This window comes from Chiloscyllium punctatum, chromosome 42 (assembly GCF_047496795.1).
Source record: "Chiloscyllium punctatum isolate Juve2018m chromosome 42, sChiPun1.3, whole genome shotgun sequence".
NCBI lineage: Eukaryota > Metazoa > Chordata > Chondrichthyes > Orectolobiformes > Hemiscylliidae > Chiloscyllium > Chiloscyllium punctatum.
Genome location: NC_092780.1, coordinates 44,578,953 through 44,601,925, shown reverse-complemented (window position 1 = coordinate 44,601,925; position 22,973 = coordinate 44,578,953).

Below are 22,973 nucleotides of genomic sequence, written 5' to 3'. Positions count from 1 at the left end.
TTGAAAATGTTGCTTAAATTGTATAATTTTCATGACATTTGTTCAATGGATTTTTCTTCTTGATCTGCAAGCATTCAGCTGACAACTTATTCTGTATTAATGGAAAGGTTGTTAAATGATGGAATGAAATTACTAAATTCATCAAACAGTAATAAGAGTTGTGAAGTTTGTGCAAATTGTGCAAGTTCTTCAAGCATCGCAACTATCTGGGTTGTCCAAAGATGAACCTCATATTTATCCACATTACATTTGTATTTGCCCATACAGCCAGTCTGTCTGTGTCACCCTGCAGCCTCTTAGCATCCTCCTCCCAGCACACACTGCCACCCAGCTTAGTGTCATCTGCAAATCTGGAGACATTGCATTCAATTCCTTCATCCAAATCGGTAATATATATTGTGAACAGCTGGGGTCCCAGCACTGAACCCTGCGGTACCCAACTCGTCACTGTCTGCCACTCGAAAAAGGACCCACTTATTCCAACTCTCTGTTTCCTGTCTGCCAAACAATTCTCTATCCATGTCAATACATTATCTCTGATACCATAAGCTTGAATTTTGCTTGCTAATCTCTTGTATTGAACCTTGTCAAAATGCTTTTGAAAGTCCAAATACACAACATTTTCTGATTCACTCTTGTCCACTCTACTAGTCACATCCTCAAAAAATCCAGGAGATTTCTCAAGCATGATTTCCCTTTGGTGAATCGATGCTGACATGGACTGAAACTAACATTGTTTTTTTAAAAGGAGCAGTTATTACATCCTAAATAAACGATTCAAGCATTTTCCCTAATGCCTTGCTTGCTTGACTATAATTCTGTTTTCTCTCTCCCTCCTTTTTTAAGAATCGGCGTTACATTAGCCACCATGTTACATTACACAGCAGAAACTGCGGTTTGTGTTTGTAATCATTAAAAATAAAACTGAAGTGGAAAAATTAACATGGCCATTTCAAACAGTGGAAAACATAGTAATAATGACACAGCTCAACGATTCTGTCTCCTACCCGCCTCAGGCGACTGACTGTGTGGAGTTTGCACGTTCTCCCCGTGTCTGCGTGGGTTTCCTCCGGGTGCTCCGGTTTCCTCCCACAGTCCAAAGATGTGCAGGTCAGGTGAATTGGCCATGCTAAATTGCCCATAGTGTTAGGTAAGGGGTAGATGTAGGGGTATGGGTGGGTTGCGCTTCGGCGGGGCGGTGTGGACTTGTTGGGCCGAAGGGCCTGTTTCCACACTGTAAGTAATCTAATCTAAGTAATCTAATCTAATCTACCCTAACTCTCTAGCAGTCTGTAATGGTCATTGTCAGATTACATCACTCATTGTCACTGAGAACAGTCAAACCCAGGCCCAATGCCTGTTTGATTCTCCATCAAAGCCATTAGCACTCTCCTGAAGGAAACCTTTGCCTCTTCTCAAGGGGTAAGTGCTCATCTTTTGAAAATGATGCTTAAGTGGTATAATTTTCATGACATTTGTTCAGTGGATTTTTCTTCTTGATCTGCAAGCATTCAGCTGACAACTTATTCTGTATTAATAGAGGAGTTGTTAGATCACAGAATGAAATTACTAAATTCAAACAGTAAAGTGAGTTGTGAAGTTTTTTTATAAATTATACAAGTTCTTTAAGCATCACAACTATCTGAGATGATCAGTGATGCAGCATTTATTTTAATTCTTTCAGAAACTTAACTAGTAGGTGACAAGGTAGCTCAGGCTGCCTCAGTTCCGAGTATTTGGATTTGATTCCAGCCTTGGAGTTTACACATTGATTGATTTGATTTATTGTTGTCACATGTATTGAGATAAAATGAAAAGTATTGTTATACATGCTGTTCAGGTAGATTGTACCATTCAAACTGCATCAGGGTAGCTACAGCTGCAGATATAGACCAGAATTAACATTTGAGGAAATCGTTCAAAAGCCTGATACTCTCCATGTCTGTGTGGATTTCCTTTCAGTATTCTGGGTTTCTCTATAGTCTGAAGATGTGCAGGTTAGGTGGATTGGTTATTCTAGATTTTCTGTAGTGTCCAGGGATGTGTGGGTTAGGTGGATTAGCCATGAGAAATGCAGGGTTACAGGGATAGGGTAGGGGAGCGGGTCTGGGTGGGATGCTCTTTGGAGGGTCAGTGTGGACGCAATTGGCTGAATGGTCTGCTTCCACACTGAAAGGATTCTATGGTTCTATACTCACCACCTAAATAACAGTGGCTCCAACAGTAGGTCAGAAGCTACCAAACAGCAGTGAATAACTCACCCGACTCAAAGACTGCACCATCTACAAGGCCCAGCCAGGAGTGTGATGGAAAATGCCCCACTTTCCTCCCAGTTCAACCTTAACAACTCAAGAAGCTTGACATCATCCAATACAAAGCTGCCAACTTAATTCGCGCTGCATCTAGAAACATTTAGTCACTCCAGTGGCACTAAGTAGCAGAAGCGGGCAGCACGGTGGCTCAGTGGTTAGCACTGCTGCCTCACAGTGCCAGGGACCTGGGTTCAATTCCCATCTCGAGCAACTGTCTGTGTGGAGTTTGCACATTCTCCCCGTGTCTGTGTGGGTTTCCTCCAGCTACTCCAGTTTCCTCCCACTGTCCAAAGGTGTGCAGGTCAGGTGAATTGGCCATGCTAAATTACCCATAGTGTTCGGTGCATTAGTCAGGGTTAAATGTAGGGGAATAGGTCTGGGTGAGTTGCTCTTCAGAGGGTCGGCGTGGACTTGTTGGGTCGAAGGGCCTGTTTCCACACTGTAGGTAATCTAATCTAATCAAAAAGTGTATACTACCAACACGATGCACTAAGGAAATTTACCAAAAGTCCTAAGACAGCACTTTCCAAATCCATGACCATTTCCATCTAGAAGGACAAGGGCAGTAGTTACATGGGAACACTACTAACTGCAAGTTCCCTTCCAAGTCAATCACCACCCTGACTTAGAAATATATCATCATTCCTTTAGTGTCACTGGGTCACAATCCTGGAATTCCCTCCCTAATGGCATCGGGCCTATCAAAGGCACACTGGACTGCAGCAATTCAAGAAGGTGGCTCACTACCTTAGGGACAACTAGGGACATGCAATAAATTATGGGCCAGTCAGTGATGTCCAGGTCACGTGAGAAGAAGAAAACTGTATAGCTAGTGATGTTCTCATTATTCACAAATGAACAATCTTGAGAGGAACTTTTGATCAATGTGTAATGTTTCACTTCAATTGTTTTACAAATTTTCTCAACTGTTGTTGCATATTCCAACAGGCAGTGCTTGTTCATAATGTTGCTATTATTTGACGAGTGATAGTGGTATAGTGAACCTTAAAACAGGTGACTCGGGTTCAATTCCTGGCCTTTGCAATGTTCCAATTTTGGGTGGTATGGTGGCTCAGTGGTTAGCACTGCTGCCTCATAGCACCAGGGACCCAGGTTTGATTCTAGCCTCAGGCAATTCTGTGTGTGGCATTTGTACATTCTCCCTGAGTCTGTGTGGGTTTCCTCTGGATACTCCAGTTTCCTCCCATAGTCCAAAGATGTGAAGGTTACATGGATTGGCCATGCTGAAATTGTCCATAGTGTTCAGGGATGTGTAAGCTAGAGAGATTAGCCATGGCAAATATGAGGTTATGGGATACAATAGTGGGTTGCGTCAGCGTGTGATGCTCTATAGCCAATGTGGACTAGATGGACCAAATGGCCGCCTTCTATACTAAGAATTTTATGCGTCCAGCTCAGAAATAAGCCAATAGGCCAGTCATGTTGCTTTGCTGCTTACAAGCTTCCTTTGACCTCCTTTTAACCTCAACAACATTCAGGAGAATTCAGACTTTCCATCCTTGGCTCCACCTCACCAGGCTTTCTTTGCTAACCTTTTCCTCAACCATGACCTCTCCTATCTGGATGAACAAGAGAAGCAGACCCAGAGATACCTCCACTTGCAGGTTTCCCTCCAATCTGACGACCATCCTGACTTGGAAATGGATTACTGGTCCTTTACTGTTGCTGGATCTAAGTTCTGGAAAAACTCTTCCTGATAGTAAAGAGTTAGGATAGCCCCTCAGTCTTAACTGCTGGTAAAATTCAAACTGAGCAAGTTATGGGTGAATTGTCAGCTCATTAACGCCATTAATAACATCTTCTGTTTACTTTTCTTCTCCTTTTTGCTGTGTAGCATCAACCAACAAGGGATTTTTGGACACAAATCAATAACATGTTCATTTATTAAATAGTTGAGATGTTGGGAGCAGTGTTGTTCTCAATTAATATGCATTATCATTCTGCAGTCTCCCTCTATTTAAATAACATTCTGTTTTTCTTTTTCTGCCAAAATAGAAAACTTCATTTTGCAACGGGCGGCACGGTGGCACAGTGGTTAGCACTGCTGCCTCACAGTGCCAGAGACCCAGGTTCAATTCCCGCCTCAGGCGACTGACTGTGTGGAGTTTGCACATTCTCCCCGTGTCTGCGTGGGTTTCCTCCGGGTGCTCCGGTTTCCTCCCACAGTCCAAAGATGTGCAGGTCAGGTGAATTGGCCATGCTAAATTGCCTGTAGTGTTAGGTAAGGGGTAAATGTAGGGGTATGGGTGGGTTGCGCTTCGGCGGGTCAGTGTGAACTTGTTGGGCTGAAGGGCCTGTTTCCACACTGTAAGTAATCTAATCTAACTCCATCTACTGAAGTATTCCCACCAAGTTAATCTATCTATACTCCTTTGCAGATTCCATATTCTCATAATTTGCATTCCTATCAAACTTCATACCACTATCAAATTTAACTACAACACAGTTGGTCTCTTCATCCGAATCATTAACATTAGTAAATAGTTAAAGCTACAGCACCGATACCTGTAACACATCACTGGGTACAAATTGCCAACTTTAAAATAACTCATTATCCCAACTCACTGTCCTTCTGGCTAACCAATTCTCTATCTGTGCTAATACATCATCCTCAACAAAATGGGTTTTGATCTCATACTGAAAAATGTGTTGCTGGAAAAGCGCAGCAGGTCAGGCAGCAACAAAGGAGCAGGAGAATCGACATTTCGAGCATAAGCCCTTCTTCAGGAATTTGATCTCTATTATATTGTATTGTATCGTATCTATTATATTGTATCTTATCCATGGCTTTTAGAAAATAGAAATACTACTGGATCTCTTTTTCACCCTACTTGTTCAATCCCAAATTCTGAGTTAATTTTGAATTAATTTGTAAAGAATGATTTCCCTTTCCTGAAACCACAATGATTGTGCCTTATCGGTGTTATTGGTAGTTCAGATTCAGTCTCAGTTTGCAGTGAGGAACCAAACAGGTCAGAGACATTTGTGCAGATTCTCTAACTTTGTAATATTGCTATGAACTTCTTAACTCTTCAATAAAATCAAATCCAGTTTACACCAGTTCCTCCAAAACACCCCCACCCCTTCAAATTGAGGAGACATTAGTGAATACAGGCCCAGTTGAACCAGAGCTTTGAATGATGAGAGGATATCTGATTAGAATTTTAAAAATATCAATAGGCTGGAAAACTAGTTGTAGGGATGATGTTTCACATGCTTGGAAAGTGGGGACATAGTCTCAGGGCCTGAGTTGGTCTAAGAATAAGGGGTAAGACATTCAAGACTGAGATGAATAAGAATTTTTTCAGTCAGCTGTGAAATTGCAGAATTCTCTCCCACATGAAGCTGTTGAGGCTAGTTCATGAGATATATTCAAGAGGGAGCTGGACATGGCCCTTGCAGCCAAAGGATCAAGGGGCTTCAAGAGAAAGTGGGAGTGCGTTACTGAGATTGCGTGATCAACCATGATGATATTGAATGGTGGTGCAGGCTAGAAGAGCCAAATGGCCAACTTATAGAACAATAGAACATAGAACAATACAGCACAGAACAGGCCCTTCGGCCCACGATGTTGTGCCGAACTTCTATCCTAGATTAAGCACCCATCCATGTACCTATCCAAATGCCGCTTAAAGGTCTCCAATGATTCTGACTCTACCACTCCCACGGGCAGCACATTCCATGCCCCCACCACTCTCTGGGTAAAGAACCCACCCCTGACATCTCCCCTATACCTTCCACCCTTCACCTTAAACTTATGTCCCCTTGTAACATTCTGTTGTACCTGGGGGAAAAGTTTCTGACTGTCTACTCTATCTATTCCTCTGATCATCTTATAAACCTCTATCAAGTCATCCCTCATCCTTCGCTGTTCCAACGAGAAAAGGCCAAGAACTCTCAACCTATCCTCGTACGACCTATTCTCCATTCCAGGCAACATCCTGGTAAATCTTCTCTGCACCCTCTCCAAAGCTTCCACATCTTTCCTGAAGTGAGGCGACCAGAACTGCACACAGTACTCCAACTGTGGCCTAACCAAAGTCCTGTACAGCTGCAACATCACTTTACAACTCTTGAATTCAATCCCTCTGCTAATGAACGATAATACACCATAGGCCTTCTTACAAACTCTATCCACCTGAGTGGCAACTTTCAAAGATCTATGAACTTCTGAACTTATTTTTCTGTTTCTCAGTCAGACCATTTAGGACTGAGGAAAAAATTCTTTGCTCAAAGGGTAGTGAGCTAATGGAATTCTCTACCACAGACTGGAGGTCAAATCACTGAATATTTCTTAAAAAATACGATGGATAACCCTTTGGATTTTAAAGGCATCAAGAGAAATGGGGAGAAAGTGGGAATATGGCTCGATCAGACTGAATGGCAGAACAGACTCAAAGGGCTGAAGGCCCTTGTCCTAGTTTGTGTCTAGTCCCACTAATGACCACCACATTAGCAATTGACCTAGCAATACCACCACAATCAGCTCTTCAAAATGAGTCTTCCTTCTAGATGAGGACAGGAGTCCCACCCCAAAAACATTCAAACTGCTTTCAGTATGCTCTCACTGACAGGCAGCTAGGTTTCAGGTCTGGTTGACAACTGACACGTCCATTTTGGAAAATCCAGCTTTCATGATGTTGTGGTCATTACATGTTCCCCAACAGAGCCAGGACAGCTCAGCTATGAAAGATGGAGGAGTTGTGATAAGATTAAGAAAAAAAATTAAAGGCTAGAAAAGGAGGATATTAGAAGGATCAATGTCAGAATCTATTTGACTGGAGTTAAGAAACAACAAAAAGTGCAGTTTATCTATTGGCCACCAACTAGCAGGAAAGATAGTAAGGCAGAAATCTGACAAATTAAAGAAACATGTAGCAATTAGTAGTTATGATGAGGGACTTTCATTATTAGAGTATAGACTGGACTAATGACAGTGTAAAGAGCAGTGAGGCATAAAGTTTCCTGGAGTGTGTATAGGAAAAACCTTTTATAGTTGTAATTTGCCAGTCCAATGAGAAATGAAACACTGTTAGAATTGGCTCATGGGAATAACATGGGTCAAGTGTACTAGGAAAGTGTGATTCTTGTATCTTAAGATTTAGGATGCTTACAAATGAGAACCATTTATAGTTCAGAGTAAAATATAATTAACTTGGCTAGGGCTAAATAAGAGATACAACGTGACACGAGGAGGAGTAGCAATGAAACAATTAACGAAGTGAAAGTCAAGTCATCAATAGATGTGTGTAGTAAACTTTTTTGTAACAGGAGCAGTGGGACCAATTAGGGACTTAAAAGGGTTAATACATGAAGGCACAGGAATGGGTGCAGTATTAAATTAATACTTTGCACCTGTCTTTTCCAAGTGAGTTCATACCTCTAAACAAGATGTATCCAAGGGGACAAGGGGAAGAGAAATTAGAAATTTCAGTGGCACTGACCATAATTTTTCAAATATCCTTTGATCCAAGAGTGTGTCAGATGACTAGAAGATTGCAAATTTTACACTTGTTTAAAAAAATGTAAGTATAAATCAAGCAACAATGGGTCAGTCTTTTCATTGGAAAAGCTTTCAGAAATGGACAGTTGGGCATTTAATAAAATGCTACATAATAGACTTGTGAACAAAGTAGAGTTCATGCAATAAGAGGCAATACAGATCTGAAATTCTCCAAGGATCAGTGTTAGCACCTCTGGATCTGGATCTTGTAAGACAAGGCACAATTCCTAAATCTGTAGGTTTCGTGAAATTGAGGGGGTTAATATTAAACTCCGTAGACTGAGGAAAGGGACATGCAGGTGGCAGATTACCTTCATTATGGAAAAGTGTTGTGGTTAATTTGTGGAAGTGAACTTGTAATCCTTCAAGTGATTACGAATAAGTTACTAATAAACATGCTAGAGGACTGAATGTGGTGGAATGCATTCTAGGATATAAAGGAAAGTAGTTAAGAGTTAGTGGATGAACTGTTATTATCTCAACTTCCATCCCTTTAATTCGACGACTTTTAACCTTTCTGAGTACAAAGAACAAAGAAAATTTACAGCCCAGGAACAAGCCCTTCGGCCTTCCAAGCCTGAGCCGATCCAAATCCACAGTCTAAACCTGTTGCCCAATTCCTAAGCATCTGTTTTCCTCTGCTCTCCACCTACTCATGCATCTGTCCAGACACATCTTAAATGAATCGACCGTGCCTGCCTCTACCATCTTTGCTGGCAACACATTCCAGGCACCTACCACCCTCTGTGTAAAGTACTTGCCACATATATCTGCCTTAAACTTTTCACCTCTCACCTCGAAAGCGTGACCTCTTGTTATTGAATCCTTCACCCTGGGAAAAAACTTGTCTCCATCTAGCCTGTCTATACACTTCATGATTTTGTAAACCTCAATCAGGTCCCCCCTCAATCTCCTTTCTTCTAATGAAAACAATCCTAATCTACTCAACCTCTCTTCATAGCTAGCACCTTCCATACCAGGCAACATCCTCGTAAACCTTGTCTGCACCATTTCCAAAGCACCCACATCCTTTTGGTAATGTGGCAACCAGAACTGTACACAGTATTCTAAATGTGGCCGAACCAATGTCTTGTACAATTTTAACATGACCCGCCAGCTCTTATAATAAATACCCTGTCCGATAAAGGCAAGCATACTTCATGCCTTCTTGACCACTGTATCCACCTGTGCAGCAATCTTCAGGATACAATGGACCTGAAATCCCAGATCTCTCTGCTCATCAACATTTCCCAAGGCTCTTCCGTTAACTATATAATTCGGTCTAGAATTAGACTTCCCAAAATGCATCACCTCACATTTGCCTTTATTGAATTCCATCTGCTAATTCTCTGCCCAACTTTCCAGTCTATCTATATTCTCCTGTATTCTTTGACAGTCACTTATGCTTTCTGCTACTCCACCAATCTTCGTGTCATCTGCAAACTTGCTGATTATACCAACAGTGCCCTCTTCTAGATCATTTATGTATATCACAGACAACAGTGGCCCCAGCATTGATCCCTGTGGAACACCACTGGTCACCTTTCTCCATTACGAGAAACTCCCTTCAACTACTACTCTGTCTCCTGTTGCTCAACCAGTTCTTTATCCACCTAGCAAGGACACCTGCACACCATGTGACTTCACTTTCTCCACTAGTTTGTCATGGGGAACCTTATCAAACGCCTTACTAAAGTCCATGTATATGACATCAACAGCTCTTCCTTCATCTATCAACTTGGTTACTTCCTCAAAGAACTCTATTAAATTGGTAAGGCATGATCTGTCCCGCACAAAACCATGTTGCTTATCACTGATAAGCCCATTCTTTTCCAAATATAAATAGATTTTATCCCTCAGTACCTTCTCCAGCAACTTTCCTACCACTGATATCAGGCTTACTGGTCTGTAGTTACCCGGAATATCCCTACTATCCTTCTTGTACAGGGGGACAACATGAGCAACCCTCCAGTCATCTGGCACCTCACCCCTGTTTAAGGATGCCACAAAGATATCAAGGTAAAAACAATAACTACAGATGCTGGAAACCAGATTCTGCATTAGTGGTGCTGGAAAAGCACAGCAGTTCAGGCAGCATCCGGGGAGCAGTAAAATCGATGTTTCAGACAAAAGCCCTTCATTGGGAATACAGGCAGAATGCCTGAAGGTTGGAGAGATAAATGACAGGAGGGTGGGGGTGGGGAGAAAGTAGCATAGAGTACAATAGATGAGTGGGGGAGGGGATGAAGGTGATAAGTCAGGGGGGAGGCTGGAGTGGATAGGTGGAAAAGAAGATAGGCAGGTAGGACAAGTCATGGGGACAGTGCTGAGCTGGAAGTTTGGAACTAGGGTGAGGTGGGGGAAGGGGAAACGAGGAAACTGTTGAAGTCCACATTGATGCCCTGGGGTTGAAGTGTTCCGAAGCGGAAGTTGAGGCGTTCTTCCTCCAGGCATCTGGTGGTGAGGGAGCAGCGATGAAGGAGGCCCATGACCTCCATGTCCTCGGCAGAGTGGGAGGGGGAGTTGAAATGTTGGGCCACGGGGCGGTTTGGTTGATTGGTGCGGGTATCCAGAGATGTTCCCTAAAGCGCTCTGCTAGGAGGCGCCCAGTCTCCCCATCGGGAGCAATAGATACAATAAATGATATTGGTGGATGTGCAGGTAAAACTTTGATGGATGTGGAAGGCTCCTTTAGGGCCTTGGATGGAAGTGAGGGAGGAGGTGTGGGCACAGATTTTGCAATTGCTGCGGTGGCAGGGGAAGGTGTCAGGACGGCAGGGTGGGTTGTAGGGGGCCGTGGACCTGACCAGGTAGTCACAAGGGAACGGTCTTTGTGGAAGGCAGAAAGGGGTGGGGAAGGAAATATATCCCTGGTGGTGGGGTCTTTTTGGAGGTGGTGGAAATGACGGCGGATGATTTGGTTTATGCGAAGGTTGATGGGGTGGAAGTTGAGCACCAGGGGTGTTCTGTCCTTGTTACAGTTGGAGGGCGGAGGTGTGGGATGTGGACGAGATGCGTTGGAGGGCACCTTTAACCACGTGGGAAGGGAAATTGCGGTTTCTAAAGAAGGAGGCCATTTGGTGTGTTCTGTGGTGGAACTGGTCCTCCTGGGAGCAGATACGGCAGAGGCAGAGGAATTGGGAATAGGGGATGGCATTTTTGCAAGAGGTAGGGTGGGAAGAGGTGTAATCCAGGTTGCTGTGTGAGTCGGTGGGTTTGTAAAAAAATGTCGGTCGTCATTAATGCAGATGGAGAGGTTCAGGAAGGGAGGGAGGTGTCCGAGATGGTCCAGGTAAATTTAAGGTCAGGGTGAAATGTATTGGTGAAGTTCATGAATTGCTCAACCTCCTCGCGGGAGCACGAGGTGGCGCCAATACAGTCATCAATGTAGCGGAGGAAGAGGTGGGGTGTGATGCTGGTGTAATTACGGAAGATGGACTGTTCTATGCAGCCAACAAAGAGACAGGCATAGCTGGGGCCCATACGGGTGCCCATGGCTACCCCTTTGGTCTGGAGGAAGTGAAAGGATTCGAAGGAGAAATTGTTAAGGGTGAGGACCAGTTTGGCCAAACGAATGAGAGTGTCGGTGAAAGGGTACTGTTGAGGACATCGGGAGAGGAAGAAATGGAGGGCTTGGAGGCCCTGGTCATGGCGGATGGAGGTGTAGAGAGATTGAATATCCATGGTGAAGATGAGGTGTTGGGGGCCGGGGAAACGGAAGTCTTGGAGGAGGTGGAGGGCATGGGTGGTGTCTCAATGACTCCCACAGCTACCTGGATTACATCTCTTCCCACCTTACCTCCTGCAAAAATGCCATGCCCTATTCCCAATTCCTCCGCCTCCGCTGTATCTGCTCCCAGGAGGAGCAGTTCCACCACAGAACACACCAGATGGCCTCTTTCTTTAGAGACCGCACTTTCCCTTCCCAGGTGGTTAAAGATGCCCTCTAACGCATCTCGTCCATATCCACCCCTCCAACCGTAACAAGGACAGATCGCCCCTGGTGCTCACCTTCCACCTTACCAACCTTCACATAAACCAAATCATCTGCCGACATTTCCACCACCTCCAAACGGACCCCACCACCAGGGATATATTTCCGCCTTCCGCAAAGAACATTCCCTCTGACTACCTGGTCAGGTCCACGGCCCCCTACAACCCACCCTCCTGTCCTGGCACCTTCCCCTGCCACGTCAGGAATTGCAAAACCTGCGGCCACACCTCCTCCCTCACCTCCATCCAAGGCCCTAAAAGAGCCTTCCACATCCATCAAAGTTTTACCTGCACATCCACCATTATCATTTATTGTATCCGTTGCTCCCGATGCGGTCTCCTCTACATTGGGGAGACTGGGCGCCTCCTAGCAGAGCGCTTTAGGGAACATCTCTGGATACCCACACCAATCAACCACACCGCCCTGTGGCCCAACATTTCAACTCCCCCTCCCACTCTGCCGAGGACATGGAGGTCCTGGGCCTCCTTCACCACCGCTCCCTCACCACCTGACGCCTGGAGGAAGAACGCCTCATCTTCCGCCTTGGAACACTTCAACCCCAGGGCATCAATGGGGACTTCAACAGCTTCCTCATTTCTCTTTCCCCCAGCTCAGCATTGTCCCCATGACTTGTCCTACCTGCCTATCTTCTTTTCCACCTATCCACTCCAGCCTCCCCCCTGACTTACCACCTTCATCCTCTCCCCCACTCACCTATTGTACTCTATGCTACTTTCTCCCCACCCCCATCCTCCTGTCATTTATCTCTCCACCCTTCAGGCATTCTGCCTGTATTCCCGATGAAGGGCTTTTGTCTGAAACGTCCAATGTACTGCACCCCTGAAGGTGTGTGAACTGCTGTGCTTTTCTAGCACCACTAATCCACAAAGGTATCTGTCAGGGCTCCAGCTATTTCCTCTCTCGCCTCCCTCAGCAACCTGGGATAGATCCTATCCGGTCCTGACAATTTGTCCACCTTAATAACCTCTAGCCTACCCAACACATCTTTCCTACTGATGTCAACGTGATCCAGAGTAACCAAACTTCTATCTCGAATCTCAACATGAATGTTCCTCATGTTCCTCTCCTCAGTGAACAATGATGCAAAGTAATCATTCAGAATCTCACCCATTTTCTCAGGTTTGACACACAACCTTCATTCCTTATCTTTAGTGGACCAATCCTTTCTCTAGTTACCTGCTTGCTTCTGAGTATAAAAGGCTTTTATTCTAAGAGTTATATTATGTTATAATATATTATAGTAAGAGTCTGGCATGCAACAATTTAAGTTATCAAATTCATGTTGGAAGTCCACATACATCACCTGGGGGAAGAGGCAACACAAAATAAAGGCTGTCCCCATGCATGAATCAAAGGTAGCTTGCAGGTATAACCAGCAATTTGGAAGGAAGTAATGTTATTGGGCAATTAATGATAGGGGCCTGGGGAGTGTTGTCATACAGAGACCTAGGAGTACAGGTATGTATTGGCCATTGTAAATTGCCCATAGTATTCAGGGATGTGTACCATAGGTGCATTAGTCAGGATAAATGTAGAGTAATAGGGGAATGGGTCTGGGTGGGATACTTTTCAGAGGGTCGGTATGGACTTCTTGGGCCAAAAGGCCTATTTCATAGAACATCGAACAAAGAAAAATACAGCGCAGTACAGGCCCTTTGGCCCTCAATGTTGCGCCGATCCAAGCCCACCTAACCTACACTAGCCCACTATCCTCCATATGTCTATCCAATGCCCGTTTACATGCCCATAAAGAGGGAGAGTCCACCACTGCTACTGGCAGGGTATTCCATGAACTCACGACTCGCTGAGTAAAGAATCCAACCCTAACATATGTCCTATACCTACCACCCCTTAATTTAAAGCTATGCCCCTTGTAATAGCTGACTCCATACGTGGAAAAAGGTTCTCATGGTCAACCCTATCTAAACCCCTAATCATCTTGTACAGCTCTATCAAGTCACCCCAAACCTTCTTTTCTCCAATGAAAATAGCCCCAAGTGCCTCAGCCTTTCCTCATATGATCTTCCTACCATACCAGGCAACATCCTGGTAAACCTCCTCTGCACCCGTTCCAGTACCTCCACATCCTTCCTATAGTATGGCGACCAAAACTACACACAATACTCCAGATGCAGCAGCACCAGAGTCTTATACAACTACAACATGACCTCAGGACTCCGGAACTCAATTCCTCTACCAATAAAAGCTAGTACGCCATATGCCTTCTTCACCGCACTATTTACCTGGGTGGCAACTTTCAGAGATCTGTGTACATGGACACCAAGATCCCTCTGCTCATCCACACTACCAAGTATCTGACCATTAGCCCAGTACCCCATCTTTTTGTTACTCATACCAAAGTGAATCACCTCACACTTACCCACATTGAACTCCATTTGCCACCTTTCTGCCCAGCTCTGCAGCTTATCTATATCCCGCTGTAACCTGACACATCATTCCTCACTGTCAACAATTTTCCTATAGTATGACACTTTCGTATCATCCGCAAACTTGCTCACCCAACCTTGTAGCCCCTCCTCCAGGTCATTTATAAAAATGACAAACAGCAATGGTCCCAAAACAGATCCTTGCGGAACACCGCTAGTAACTGCACTCCAAGATGAACCTTTACCATCAACTACTACTCTCTGTCTTCTTCCAGCCAGCCAATTCCTAATCCAAACCTCCAACTCACCCTCAATGCCATACCTCCATATTTTTTGCAGTAGCCTACCATGGGGAACCTTATCAAACGCCTTACTAAAATCCATATACACCACATCTACCGCTTTACCCTCGTCTACCTCCTTAGTCACCTTCTCAAAGAATTCAATAGGTTTGTGAGGCACAATCTGCCCTTCACAAAACCATGCTGACTATCCTTGATCACATTATTCCTATCCAGATGTTCATTATTCCTATCCCTTACAATTCTCTCTAAGACTTTGCCCACAACAGAAGTGAGGCTCACCGGCCTATAGTTACTAGGGTTATCCCTACTCCCCTTCTTGAACAAGGGAACCACATTTGCTAGCCTCCAGTCTTCTGGCACTATTCCGGTAGACACAGAGGACATAAAAATCAAGGCCAATGGCTCTGCAATCTCCTCCCTTGCTTCCCAGAGAATCCTAGGATAAATGCCATCAGGCTCAGGGGACTTATCTATTTTCACCCTTTCCAGAATTTCCAACACCTCTTCGTGACAGACCTCAAAGCCGTCCATTCTAATTAATTGTGACTCAGTATTCACATTGGCAACAATGTCCTGTTCCTGAGTGAACACTGATGAAAAGTATTCATTCAGTGTCTCCCCAATCTCTTCAGCCTCCACACGCAACTTCCCATTACTATCCTTGACTGGACCTATTCCTACCCTAGTCATTCTTTTATTCCTGACATACCTATAGAAAGCCTTTGGGTTTTCCCTAATCCTACCAACTAAGGACTTTTCATGTCCCCTCCTTGCTGCTCTTAGCTCTCTCTTCAGGTCCTTCCGGGCTACCTTATAACTCTCAATCACCCCAATTGAACCTTCACGCCTCATCTTTACATAGGCCGCTCTCTTCCCTTTAACAAGGGATTCCAATTCCTTATTAAACCATGGCTCCCTCACACGACCCTTTCCTCCCTTCCTGACAGGTACATACTTATCAAGGACACTCATTAGTTGCTCCTTGAACAAGCTCCACATATCAATTGCTCCCTTGCCTTGAAGCCTATTTTTCCATCCTAACTCATGCCTCACCGCATCATAATTTCCCTGCCCCCAGCTATAACTCTTGCCCTGCAGTGCACACTTATCCCTCTCCATCACTAGAGTAAAAGTCACCGAATTGTGGTCACTGTTCCCAAAGTGCTCACCTACCTCCAATTCTAACACCTGGCCTGGTTCGTTACCCAAAACCAAATCCAGCATGGCCTCACCTCTTGTTGGCCTGTCTACATATTGTGTCAGGAAACCCTCCTGCATACATTGACAAACACCGACCCATCTAACAAACTCGAGCTGTAGCTTTCCCAGTCAATATCAGGAAAGTTAAAGTCCCCCATAACAACCACCCTATTACTTTCACTCTTCTTCTGAATCATCCTCGCAATCCTTTCTTCTACGTCTCTAGGACTATTAGGAGGCCTGTAGAAAACTCCTAACAGGGTGACCTCACCTTTCCTATTCCTAACCTCAGCCCACACTACCTCAGTTGGAGAGTCTTCATCCATCGTCCTTTCTACCGCTGTTTGACAAGCAATGCCAGACTTCCCCCTCTTTTACCCCCATCTCTGACCCTAATAAAACATTTAAACCCTGGAACCTGCAACAGCCAACCCTGTCCCTGTTCTACCCATGTCTCCGAAATAGCGACAACATCGAAATCCCAGGTACCAACCCACGCTGCAAGTTCACCGACCTTATTTTGTATACTTCTTGCATTGAAACCATGCTGACTTTCCTTCAAGCCACTTTCCTGTTTACAGGCACCCTCCTTTGAGATTGATGCCATGTTCCTAACCTCCCTACACTCCAGGTCCTGCACCCTAAAGCTACAGTCTAGGTTCCCATGCCCCTGCAGAGTTAGTTTAAACCCCCCCCCCCCCCCCCAAAGAGCACTAGCAAACCTCCCCCCAAGGATACTGGTGCCGCTCAGGTTCAGGTGTAGACCATCCTGTTTATAGAGGTCCCACCTTCCCCAGAAAGAACCCCAGTTATCCAGATACCGGAATCCCTCCCTCTTCCACAATCCCTGTAGCTACACATTTAACTGTTCTCTCTCCCTATGTCTCGACTCTCTATCACGTGGCACGGGTAACAAACCAGAGACAACAACTCTGTTTGTTCTAGCTCTGAGCTTCCAACTTAGCTCCCTGAAAGCCTGCCTAACATCCTCAGCCCTCCTCCTACCTATGTCATTGGTGCCAATGTGGACCACGACTTCGGGCTGCTCCCCCTCCCCCTTCAGGACCCGGAAAACATGATCAGAGACATCACGTACCCTTGCACCTGGGAGGCAACATACCAAACGTGAGTCTCTCTCGCCCCCACAAAACTGCCTATCTGTGTCCCGAACTATCGAGTCCCCAATTACTATTGCTCTGCTCTTCTCCACCCTTCCCTTCTGAGCAACGGGGACAGGCTTCATGCCAGAGGCCTGAACCCCATTGCTTACCCCTGTTAAGTCATCCCCCCCACAAGTATCCAAAATGGTATACTTGTTCTTGAGGGGAACGGCCGCAGGGGGTCCCTGCACTGGCTGCTTCCTCCCAGTCCCCCTCACTGTCACCTATCTGTCTGCAATCTTTGGAGTTACTACTTCCCTAAAGCTCCGATCTATGACCCCCTCTGCCTCCCGAATGATCCTAAGTTCATCCAACTCCAGCTCCAGTTCCCTAACACGGTCTTGGAGGAGCTGGAGATGGGTGCACTTCCTGCAAGTGTAATCAGCAGGGACGACCATGGCATCCCTCACCTCAAATAAGAGGAACATTGCACTGCCTTCACTGCCATCCCTCTAAAAGTAACCTTTTAAAGAAAAACAAACAAGGTCTAAAAAATAGAACAAACAAAATGCAGCACTTACCTACTTATCACAACGGGTCTTATTATTAGGTTAGAGGAGGAGGGCGGATGGGAGACACTACCCGCTACCCGCTACCGGTGAGTAATTTTCAAACAAACTGTCTTACCTTAGCTGTAGCCTTCCAGGTTCGTTTAAACTTAGCCGCTACTCCCACTCAAAATGCTGTTAGCATTCTATGAGTCTATGATTCTGTGATATTGCCTTGACAGTGGCATCACAGGTAGACAGGTTGGGGAAGGCATTTGGCACACTTGCTTTTATCTATCAAACAATTGAGTACAGGAATTGGGACGTCACTTAATGGTTGTACAAGACATTGGTAACTTCACATTTGGAACAGTGTGCAATTCTGGTCACCCTGCTATGGGAAGAGTGCTCCTTAACTGGAAAGGATGCAAGAAAGATTGAAGGATATTTACTGAGGCGAGAGGTTTTAAGTTAAGGCTGGATAGACTGGAGAATAGGAAGCTGAGGGGTAACTTTAGAGATTTAGAAAATTACGAGGGGCATAAAGTGAATAGTCAAGGACTCATTCCCAGGATAGGGGAGTCCAAAACCAGAGGGCATAGGTTTAAGGTGAGGGGAAAGATTTAAAAGGGACCCAAGGGGCAAACATTTCAGGGGGGTAGCTCATATTGCAGCACGGTGGCTCAGTGGTTGGCACTACTGCCTCACAGCATCAGGGTTCCAGGTTCAATTCCAGCCTGGGTGACTGTCTGTGTGGACTTTGCACATTCTCCCCGTGTCTGTGTGGCTTTCCTCTGGGTTCTCCGGTTTCTGTTCACAGTCCAAAAGATGTGCAGGTTAGGTGAATTGACCATGCTAAATTGTCCATAATGTTAGGTGCATCAGTCAGTGGGAAATGGGTCTGGGTGGGTTACTCTTCGGATGGTCGGTATGGACTTGTTGGGTTGAAGGGCCTGTTTCCACACTATAGGGAATCTAATATACCTGTGACGCTGCTTTCAAAGGACAATGCACTTGTACTCCTAGGTCCCTCTGTTGCACAACACTCTTCAGGACCTTACCTTGGCTTGACTTTCCAAAGTGCAACACCTCACACTTATCTGTATTGAATTACATTTGCCAATCCTCAGCCCACTTCCCCATCTGATCAAGACCTCTCTAATTCTTGATAACCTTCCTATCAATAATACTTCCTAATTTTGTATCATCTACAAACTAAGGAATCATTGTTGTGGTTCTGTTCATCGAGCTGGGAATTTGTGTTGCAGATGTCTCATCCCCTGTATAGGTGACATCCTCAGTGCTTGGGAGCCTCCTGTGATGTTTCCTCCGACATTTATAGTGGTTTGTCTCTGCCGCTTCCGGTTGTCAGTTCCAGCTGTCTGCTTCAGTGGCCGGTACACTAGGTCCAGGTCGATGTGTTTGTTGATAGAATCTAGGAATTCCCTGACTGTTCTCTGTTTGGCTTGTCCTATAATAGTAGTGTTGTCTCAGTCGAACTCATGTTGCTTGTCATCCTTGTGTATGGCTACTAAGGATAGCTGGTTGTGTCGTTTCGTGGCTAGTTGATGTTCATGGATACTGATCGTTAGCTGTCTTCCTGTTTGTCCTATGTAGTGTTTTGTGCAGTCCTTGCATGGGATTTTGTACACAACGTTGGTTTTGCTCATGCTGGGTATCAGGTCCTTTGTCCTGGTGAGTTGTTGTCTGAGAGTGGCTGTTGGTTTGTGTGCTGTTATGAGTCCTAGTGGTCGTAGTAGTCTGGCTGTCAGTTCAGAAATGTTATTGATGTATGGTAGTGTGGCTAGTCCTTTGGGTTGTGGCATGTCCTCATTCTGTTGTTGGAATCATACTTAATCCAATATCCTTTTGCAAATAAGGAGATCACCATAGTGCCTGATATCCAGCTGTGATCTCACTAAAGCCTTGAATAGAAGCAATCAAGTTTTCCCATTATTTTTCATTCATAGAATCATTGTGTCAAACAGCATAGAAACAGAGCTTTTGGCCCAACTTGTCCATGCTGACCAGATTTCCTAACCTGAACTAGTCTCATTTGTCTGCATTTGGCCCACAACCCTCAAAGCCATTCCTATCCATCTACTTGTCCAAATGTCTTTTAAATGTTGTAATTGTAATTGTACTTGCTTCTATCACTTTCTGTGGCAGCCTGTTCCACAATATGAACTACCCCCTGAAAAGGTTGCTCCTTGGGTCCCTTTCAAATCTTTCCCCTCACCTTACACCTATACCCTCTGGTCTTGGACTCCCCTATTCTGGGAATGAGTCCTTGACTATTCACTTCCTATTCTCCAGACAGGATGGTGAAGAAGGCATTTAGCATGCTGACCTTCATCGGTCAAGGCATTGAGTTGAGGAGTTGGGACGTTATGTCACAGTTGTGTAAATTGTTGATGAGGCTGCACTTGGAGTATTGTGTACAGTTTTGGTTACCCTGTTACAGGAAAGACAGTTAACCTGGAATGAATGCAAGAAGACTTGAGGATTAGAGAAGATTAGATTAGATTACTTACAGTGTGGAAACAGGCCCTTCGGCCCAACAAGTCCACACCGCCCCGCCGAAGCGCAACCCACCCATACCCCTACATTTACCCCTTACCTACACTACAGGCAATTTAGGACGGCCAATTCACCTGACCTGCACATCTTTGGACTGTGGGAGGAAACCTACGCAGACACGGGGAGAACGTGCAAACTCCACACAGTCAGTCGCCTGAGGCGGGAATTGAACCCGGGTCTCTGGCGCTGTGAAGCAACAGTGCTAACCACTGTGCCACCGTGCCGCCAGGCCTGAGTTATAGGGAGAGATTGCCAGGATAGGACTTTATTCTTTGAATGTACCTTATTGAGGTGTATAAAATCATGAGGGGCATAGATAGGATGAATGCATGTTGTCTTTTTCCAAGGGATGGGGAATTGAAAACTAGCGGGCACAGATTTAAGGTGAGAGGGGAAAGATTTAAGAACGACCTGATGGATAACTTCTTCACACAGAGAGTGGTGCGTACATGGAATGGTCTGCCAGAGAAAGTAGTTGAGGCAGGTACAACAGCAACATTTAAAAAAACATTTGGTTAGGTTCATGGCTGGGAAGGGTTTAGAGAGATATGGACAAAATATGGGCAATTGTAACTTGCTGAGTGGGCCCCATGGTCAGCATGGACCAGTTTGGGCTGAAGGTCCTGTTTCCATGCTGTATTACTCTATAACTATATTAGAAGCAGTACAGGAAGTTTTGTTTGATTTATTTTGGGATGCAAGGTTATATTATGAGGAAAGGTTAGACAGGCTGAACCTGGAGGAATGAGTTGATCTGAAATAGAAGAATCTGAAAAGAATTACAGGGTAGATGATGAAAGGGATTTATCCATCTGGGGCAGACTAAGTGAAGGAGCACAGCTTGAAAAGAAGAGATCTGGGTTTTAAAATGTAAACAAAATTTTTTCTTAAGAGTTGTTAATTTTAATCTCTGGAGATTAATTCCCCCAGGAAGGATCAATTCATTTTTTCAAGGTGAAGTTGGATGGATTTTAAAAGCCAAAGGAGTTAAAGGTTAAGGGGGTAGTGAGGAAAGTCGGTTTGAGACACTTTATTATGCAATTTGATATTACATGATGAGTTTGAGTTCTTTACAGTCTGGTGAATGAGAAGGCAAAGTTAAGAACAGTTTGCAAGCTTAGACTTAAATATGTGAAGGAAATGTGTTAGCAGACACTTAGGCTGTTGGCTCCTACAAGTCAAACTAGAAACACCATTACATTCAGCCGTGGCCTTAGAACACTGGTGGACTGTACTATTAAAAGCTGCTTCTGGATTAGTAGTGCTGGAAGAGCACAGCAGTTCAGGCAGCATCCAACGAGCAGCGAAATCGACATTTCGGGCAAAAGCCCTTCATCAGGAATAAAGGCAGTGAGCCTGAAGCGTGGAGAGATAAGCTAGAGGAGGGTGGGGGTGGGGAGAGAGTAGCATAGAGTACAATGGGTGAGTGGGGAGGGGATGAAGGTCAGGGAGGGAAGGGTGGAGTGGATAGGTGGAAGAGGAGCTAGGCAGGTCGGACAAGTCAAGGGGACAATGCTGAACTGGAAGTTTGAAACTAGGATGAGGTGGGGGAAGGGGAAATGAGGAAGCTGTTGAAGTTCACATTGATGCCCTGGTTGAAGTGTTCCGAGGCAGAAGATGAGGCGTTCTTCCTCCTGGCGTCTGGTGTTGAGGGAGCAGCGGTGGAGGAGGCCCAGGACCTCCATGTCCTCGGCAGAGTGGGAGGGGGAGTTGAAATGTTGGGCCACGGGGCGGTTTGGTTGATTGGTGTGGGTGTCCCGGAGATGTTCCCGAAAGCGCTCTGCTAGGAGGCACCCAATCTCCCCAATGTAGAGGAGACCACATCGGGAGCAACGGATACAATAGATGATATTAGTGGATGTGCAGGTAAAACTTTGATGGACGTGGAAGGCCCCTTTAGGGCCTTGGATAGAGGTGAGGGAGGAGGTGTGGGCACAGGTTTTACAGTTCCTGCGCTGGCAGGGGAAAGTGCCAGAATGGGAGGGTGGGTCATAGGGGGGTGTGGACCTGACCAGGTAGTCATGGATGGAACGGTCTTTGCGGAAGGCAGAAAGGGGTGGGGAGGGAAATATAGTGGGGTCTTTTTGGAGGTGGCGGAAATGTCAGCGGATGATTTGGTTTATGCGAAGGTTTGTAGGGTGGAAGGTGAGCACCAGGGGTGTTCTGTCCTTGTTATGGTTGGAGGCGTGGGGTCTGAGGGCGGAGGTGCGGGATGTGGACGAGATGCGTTGGAGGGCATCTTTAACCACGTGGGAAGGGAAATTGCGGTCTCTAAAAAAGGAGGCCATCTGGTGTGTTCTATGGTGGAACTGGTCCTCCTGGGAGCAGATACGGCAGAGACGGAGGAATTGGGAATACGGGGTGGCATTTTTGCAAGAGATAGGGTGGGAAGAGGTGTAATCCAGGTAGCTGTGGGAGTCGGTGGGTTTGTAAAAAATGTCAGTGTCAAGTCGGTCGTCACTAATGGAGATGGAGAGGTCCAGGAAGGGGAGGGAGGTGTCAGAGATGGTCTTGGTAAATTTAAGGTCAGGGTGGAATGTGTTGGTGAAGTTGATGAATTGCTCAACCTCCTCGCGGGAGCACGAGGTGACGCCAATGCAGTCATCAATGTAGCGGAGTAAGAGGTGAGGAGTGGTGCCGGTGTAATTACCGAAGATCAACTGTTCTACATAGCCAACAAAGAGACAGGCATAGCTGGGGCCCATACGTGTGCCCATGGCTACCCCTTTGGTCTGGAGGAAGTGGGAGGATTCAAAGGAGAAATTGTTAAGGGTGAGGACCAGTTCGGCCAAACGAATGAGAGTGTCGGTGGATGGGTACTGTTGGGGACGTCTGGAGAGGAAAAAACGGAGGGCTTGGAGGCCTTGGTCATGACGGATGGAGGTGTAGAGGGATTGGATATCCATGGTGAAGATAAGGCGTTGGGGGCCGGGGAAACGGAAGTTTTGGAGGAGGTGGAGGGCGTGGGTGGTGTCTTGAACGTATGTGGGGAGTTTCTGGAC